At 35.6% G+C, this 7,721-nt stretch overlaps 1 pseudogene; it reads left to right on the forward strand.

Moving 5' to 3' along the window:
• The first annotated feature begins 1,256 nt into the window (after window positions 1-1,256).
• LOC136167616 (peptidyl-prolyl cis-trans isomerase D pseudogene) lies at window positions 1,257-2,449 on the forward strand (annotated as a pseudogene).
• Window positions 2,450-7,721: the final 5,272 nt, after the last annotated feature.

Below are 7,721 nucleotides of genomic sequence, written 5' to 3' on the forward strand. Positions count from 1 at the left end.
CCAGCAATTCTCTCAACTGATGTAAAAAACAAAAGCAGTTTCAAATCTGAGAGTAAATATCAAAGTAGGAATATAAATAGATGTTCTTAAATAAATGTTCAAAACATATAACAGAATAACAAGGCTATCCATGTGACAGCCTTCATATCTTTTCTACTTTGTGCTAGAATTCTAGCGAGCTCAGTAAAGTGAGAGAGAGCAAGAGAGAATCAGAAAAAGGAAACAAATCTGTATTACTTGCAGATATAATTGTGTATAGATTAATTAATTAATGGAATTGCAAGTATTGCAACATACAAAGAAATTATCAATATATCCCTATACACCAAATCCTGGCAAATATTTTCTGTTGACAGCCAGATAGTAATTATTTTAGGTTTTGCAGTTCATAAGGTCTCTCTCAAAACTACTCAATTCAGTCATTGCAGTCCAAAAGTAGTACTTAAAATACATAAAGAAATATACTTGACTGTGTTCTAACTAACTTTGTTTACAAAATAAGGATAAGGGCCAGATCTGGCTATAGACTATAGTCTGCCAACTCTGATATCTACTTACTACCAAGTGATAAAGTTCAAATTAAGAAACAAATAGAAGTATTATTATATAGAAATATTTTTAAAGATGCAGATAATTCTATAAGGGACATATAAAACTCTATTGAATACAATAAAGAAGTAAATGGAGGAAGATACTGTGTTGATGTACAAAGCTTATTCAACTCAAAATGATTAAGTTTAGTGCGAACTAACCAAAGTCCTTTAGGTTTGCTTATATGGACTTAGTGGAACTTGACAAACTAATTCTAAAATGTATCTCTGATGTCAAAAGTTAAGGATTGGTAAGGCTCTTTTGAAGTAGAAGGGAGTGGTAGAAGGATTTTTCTCTACCAGAAAATAATTACTTTTAAAGTCATTGTGATAAATGTGGCTGTGGACCAGTAAAAACAAATGGGCCACTTGAACAAAAAAGGGAAACCTGAGAAGTATTCACATATTGGCTCTTCATCATATGACAGAGGTGACACGGCAGAGTAGTGATGAAAATAATGCTATCTAAAATCCCCACCAGTTGAAAAAAATGAACCCCTATCATAGACTGAACAAAAAAATCTACCCCAAGTGGATCAGGGAACTAAAAGAAAAGTGCCAACTATATGTCTTTGAAGGAATTAAATAGACAAATATTGTTATGATTCTAGGGACCTGTAGGAAAAAAGTAATTTAAGTGAGTCAAAAAGTAAATACTTTTCAACAATGTCACATCCATCCCCCAGGGCTAAGCCCTCCAACCCCAGTAACCATTGAGTCTTCTTTGAGGTGGACAGCGGAGGGGAGCAAATTGGTCGAATTGTCTTAGAATTGTTTGCAGATATTGTACCCAAAACTGCAGAAAAATTTCATGCATTGTGTACAGGAGAAAAAGACACTGGACCCACCACTGGGAAAACTCTCCATTTCAAAGGATGTCCTTTCCATAGAATTATTAAGAAATTTATGATTCAGGGTGGAGACTTCTCAAATCAGAATGGGACAGGTGGAGAAAGCATTTACGGTGAAAAATTTGAAGACGAAAATTTCCATTATAAGCATGACAAGGAGGGATTGCTGAGCATGGCCAACATGGGCAGCAACACCAACTGGGTTGGCATGGCCAACTGGGCAGCTCCCAGTTCTTCATCACCACCGTTCCGACTCCGCACTGGGATGGGAAGCACGTAGTGTTTGGCCAAGTGATTAAAGGAATGGGTGTGGCAAAGATTCTAAAAAATGTGGAGGTGAAAGGTGAAAAACCTGCCAAAACTGCGGAGAACTGAAAGAAGGGGACGATTGGGGAATATTCCCAAGGATGGATCTGGTGATAGTCACCCAGATTTCCCCGAGGATGCAGATGTGGATTTAAAAGATGTAGATAAAATTTTATTAATATCAGAAGACTTAAAAAAAATTGGAAATAACGTTTTTCAAATCCCAGAATTGGGAGATGGCCATTAAAAAATACACAAAAGTTTTAAGGCATGGGGAAGGCTCCAGGGCTGCTGCTGAGGACACAGATGGAGCAAAGCCGCAGCCTGTCGCTTTGAGCTGCGTGCTGAAGATCTGCGCTTGCAAACTGAAGATGTGTGATTGGCAGGGCGCGGTAGATAGCTGTTTGGAGGCCCTGGAAATAGACCCATCAAATACCAAAGCACTGTACCTAGAGCCCAAGGATGGCAAGGATGAAAAGAACATGATCAAGCATTGGCTGATCTTAAGAAAGCTCAGGAGATAGCACCAGAAGATAAAGCTATCCAGGCAGAGTTGCTGAAAGCCAAGCAAAAGATAAAGGCACAGAAAGATAAAGAGAAGGCAGCTTATGCAAAAACGTTTGCTTGATGAGGAACTCAGTTTTGCTTAAGTGTGCGCTGATTGTATGAGTGAGGAAGACAGTTTAAGGGTTTGTCTGTTCAGTGTGATCCCTCCTGGGCTCCCGCTGATACTTCGGTTCCCCACGTTTACAGTCCAGGAATATGGATAAGGACTTACTCTTTAACACACCAGTGTTACAAACTACAATGGCGTCAATTCCTTTTTCAGGGACTCTCTGAATTATTGTAAGGATAATGGTGTCTCCAGTTTTTATTTATTTATTTATTTATTTATTATTTATTTATTTTTGTGAAAACATGTTCTTTTAATGCATAAGTAGGTTGAGACCAGAAGAGATTACAGTGTTATTATTAAATCACATAGCAAGTAAACAGTAGAACTTCATCAGATTCTCTTGATTCTGATCTGTTTCCAGCTTGTTTTTAAACTCCTAAAGACACATCATGTTTGAATAAACAGACAAAAGCTTGAAAAAAAAAAAAGTAAATACTTTTCAATAAAAACTATCAATAAATTTAATAGCATTAAACTGAAACCCTGATAAGTAGGAGAAATAAAATTATATAGACAGTGGGAGGAGACATTTGTCACAAAGATTACTGACAAAAGAATTAATATAAGAAATACATAAAGAATACCTATAAATCGACAGGAAAAACATAAAAATCGGTCAATAATATTGAACAGGGCCTTTTATAAAAGTAGAAATCCAACTAACAAATGAATGTGCTCAATCTCACTATTAACTATGTAAAGTATTTTAATGTACTGATACAGAGTACAGTTAATTAATTCTGATATTAATTCAGCCTCTTGCTGAATTGATGGATTTTAAATGATGTGTTTGTTATATATTTCACAACTAAAGAGGAACCTCTAATAAAGATATTCTTATTAGCCTCTTCAATTTTTAAAGGGGATAACCTAGAAACAAGGGGCTTCCCAAGTGGTGCTAGTGGTAAAGAATCTGCCTACCAATGCAAGAGATGCAAGAGATGTAGTTTTGATCCCTGCATTGGGAAGATTCGCTGAGTAGGAAATGGCGACCCACTCTAGTACTCTTGTCCAGAAAATCCCATGGAGAGAGGAGCCTGGCGGGTTACCATCCATGGAATCTCAGAGATGGACACGATAAGTGACTGAGTGTGCGCGTGTGCACACACACACACACACACAGAGAAACATGGAATAAAGAAGTTTTTCAAGTCATATAGCCAATCCGTGGTAGACTCAGATAGAAACCAGTCCAAATTATCAATGTACCCCAGCTTTAGAATGAAGGTTTCTTGTTTGAGTACTTGCTGAATGGTGAGCCCTTGGATGCTATCTCAAATCTTTCAGCAGGTGCTTGATTGAATGTTTGTGTTATGTTGGATAGGGAGGTGCAACAGCTAGGAAACTCTGAGACAAAATAAAGCTACTAGGAGGGAAAGTCTGGACTCTGTGTCCTGGCAGACCTCTTTGAATTGAATTTCATTCCATGTGAAAGCAAGTATCAGCGGTAAGGTGCTGAAGAAGTTGTTTCCTTGTGAGAAAGTTTTAAGGCTTGTGCCCTGGGTACTGGCTTCAGATTTCAGATGGAGGCAGTGCAAACAGTGGTTGGGAAATGGACCCTTTGTTTTTCTCTAAAGAACTCGACAGTGTCTGGAGGGGGAGGATGGAAAGCCTTGGTACCTACTGCCTCTGGGGTGGGTGCTGATTTTCCTGCTGTGAGATCCAAGCAACAGAGTCTAAGGCAGCCCCAGGCTTCTTCCATGGTGAATTGGGATGGAGGAAAAACAGGGCAAAAACAGAGTGTGAACTCCAGTGTGCAGGCAGGTTTATAGTCTTCAAGATGCTTCTTCAGATAGTATTAGTGAGAATGTCCCAGAGTCCCAAGGATCTCTCCTTCGCTGGTAGGAACACAAACAGAGAATGTGGAATATTGACTCGAATGGAACATCGTTTGTGTCAATAGACTGTGAAACCTTACAAAGGTTCCCAATGCAGGTGCAGCATGCATAAGGAAAGATGTGGGTAAACTATATTTGAACTGGCTTGCTTTGAGGAAGTGTTAAATAAAGTAAAATGATAAGTTAATTAGTAATTTAGATTTTCAAGAGCAAAACATACCTATAGCTTCTTATAAATATTTATTTTAATAAGTATCCCAAGTGGAGGTTAATTTAAATATTCATATGTTTTCAAAGGCAATCTACCTCTTAATTGATGATGAATAATAAACAGCACCATTTAAAAGTGGAAATCCAAGAGATGAATAAGCATATAAGGAGATTACTTCAATCTCATTATTAATTACTTTAAAAGATTTTAATGTTACACCAGCATACTCTTTTTGCTGACTTGGTAGGTATTAAATTATGTATATTTTATATGATTTATGTCACAATTAAAGGAGGAAAATACCATGAAAGCAAATAAACAAAAATAAGAAAAACTGGTCTTAATTTTCCAAAATGCAAAGAGAATAGTTCAAGTAAAACATTAAAAAATTAAAGACAACACAGTTTATTGTTAAAGTAATTTATAAACCCTTATTATATTCTATGATCAAGTGAAAAAAAGGCAGCATAGGTTCTGCACAATTAACTTTATATTATGTTAAAACTTTTACACAGAACAATCACCCAGTCTTCTTATAGTACTCTAAACTTTTTTCCCTGTAGCTTCTATGAACATATCACATAAATTATTTATTATATTCATTCCTTATTTTCTATCTCTGTGCTGGATTGCAAAATCCCTAGAAACAGGGCTTTGTTTAATTCACTGAAGTATCCCATGCAAAGAGAATACATGCCCGATAAATATTGTTGACTAAATGGTTGAAAAGTAAATTCATTAAGGTATAAGACTAAATGCAACTTAATGTTAATGAAACTGATAGCAAGAGGAGTGAATATCCAGGGAAAGATTTATACATTTGTTGGTTTTATTCAATTACAGTGAAAAAAACATGTGAAATGTCACTTATTTTTGTAAAAGGGAATTGATAGTCTGTATAGTATATCTATTTGGTATTGGCATCTGACAATGATGCAAGTATTGACTCCTGAATAGTTTCCTAAAGGTTGAGAGGACATAGGTCAAGCAACTCAAATGCTTTGCCATCACCCCTCTCACCATGACACTGCAAAATTCACATAACATAAAATTAATTAAAGTATATAATTTAGTGGCATTTAGTATATCATTTATGTGTAACCACCACCTCTGTCAAGTTCCCAAATATTTTCATCACTCTGAAAGGAAACCCCATACAATTAAGAAGTCACTCCATATTCCAAACTGATCTCAACCACTGGTGATCACCAGTCTTCTTTGTCTGGAGGTACCTATCATGGACATTTCCTGTAAGTGGAGTCATAAACATGTGATCTTCTGTGTTTTGATTATTTCAATTAGTATGTTGTTTGTGAGGGGCTTCCCAGGTGGCTCAGTGTTAAAGAACCTGCCTGCCAACGCAGAAGACACCAGAGATGCATGTTCCATCCCTGGGTCAAAAGATCCTCTGAAGTAGGAAATGGAAACCCACTCTAGTATTCTTGCCTGGAAAATCCCATGGACAGAGGAGCCTGGTGGGCTACAGTCCATGGGATCGCAGAGTTGGACACGACTGAGCGTGCGCGCGCGCACACACACACACACACACACACACACACACACACACATACACACGCTGTTTTTGAGGTTCATCCATACTGTTGGAGGCGGCAAACTTCATTTCTTTTTAAGGATGAATATTTCTTTGTATTCACATGCCACAATTTGTTTCTCTATTTCTCTGTTGATGTACATAGGTTGTTTACACCTATTGGCTCTTGTGAATAATACTGCAGTGAACACTACTACAAATATCTGTCCAAGTTCTGTGTTCAAATCCTTTGGGGCATATACCTAGGAGTGGAATTGTTGAATCATATGGTAATTCTGTTTGCTTTTTGAGGTACCATCAAACTGCATCATTTTGCATTCCCACCAGAATTATATGAGGATTCTAATTTTTCCACATCCTCACCAAATCTAATTTTCCATTTTTAATGTTATAATCATCCTAGTGGATGTGATGTGGTATCTCATTGTGGTTTTGACTTGCATTTCCATAATGATTAATACTTTTGAGCATTTTTTCACATGCTTGTTGGCAATTTGTACATCTCCTTTGGAGAAAACTCTTTAAAGTCAATTTTTAGATTTTTTGTTGTTGAATTTCAACAGTTCTTTATATACTGTCGATATTCAACCTTTATCATATACATGAGTTGCAAATATGTTCTCTCATTCTATAGATTATTTTCCCCTATTTTGATAAGAATAATTTGATGACAAAACACATAATGTCACTCTGGAAAATGTATTCAGATATTTTGAAATAAACTACAGATATCACAACAAGTGAAATTATAAATTTGAACATCTGCAGATATTATAAATTAAAATAATTTATAATCAACAGGAAGGTTATTTAAAAACCTATCAGAATCAAAATTTGTTTCAGCTAAATCTATAGTAATTATATATAAAGTCTAGAAAAATATCTTAAGTGAACATATAACTGATTCTACAAGTTACAGACTGAAATTTCAGAGTAGATATACTTTTGATGCAAGTAAATTTTCCTCCTTTATTAAATTGGAATTTTTAATTAGTAAGATATAAGAAATTTATCAATTACAATCATTTTAAGAATACAGCATCAAAAATTAATATAATTCATATTGTTTTAATATAATTTATGTTGTTAAAATAATATTGTAATTTATGATGTTATAATGAGCATCACCTACCCAAAGATAATAAGCCATCTCAGTACGACTTAATAGGCTGTATTGTCTATTCCAGTAAAAAACATTGTATAACTTCCTTTAACCTGAGTTAGGATTTTAATTTTCTTTTCATGCTATTTTCTCTTTGCAGGCAACATATGTTTTCCACAACAATGAGAATTATGTGCCTGGAGAATCCAGGCTCTAGCTTTAAAGTGAAATAGTTGCTATAAAATGCTGTATCTTGAGTTTTGATCATAAAATTTCCAAATGTAGGTATCTCGATCAAGTACTAAAACAAGACAACTCTTTCCTTTATCATACTGAAATAGCTGGTTATTGCTTCTCTGGGGAATCGATGTATTACCTTCAAAGACAGAACTTTACTGTCATCTGTTGCTGCAATAAATGTTCAGTACTGTCCCCAGTGTTGAGTGAAATGTTGAGTGAACTTGAGTTTCCTTTCCCAATTCTGTAGTTGAAAATAATTGCTTTGCTTTTCCCAAGTGGTAGTTGTAGCAAAATAGTTTTGAAAAGAAACTAGTTCCTAAGTATGGGTTATTGAAATTAATTAGTGTTCACATTG

The sequence above is a fragment of the Muntiacus reevesi genome, chromosome 4, assembly GCF_963930625.1.
Source record: "Muntiacus reevesi chromosome 4, mMunRee1.1, whole genome shotgun sequence".
Classification (NCBI taxonomy): domain Eukaryota; kingdom Metazoa; phylum Chordata; class Mammalia; order Artiodactyla; family Cervidae; genus Muntiacus; species Muntiacus reevesi.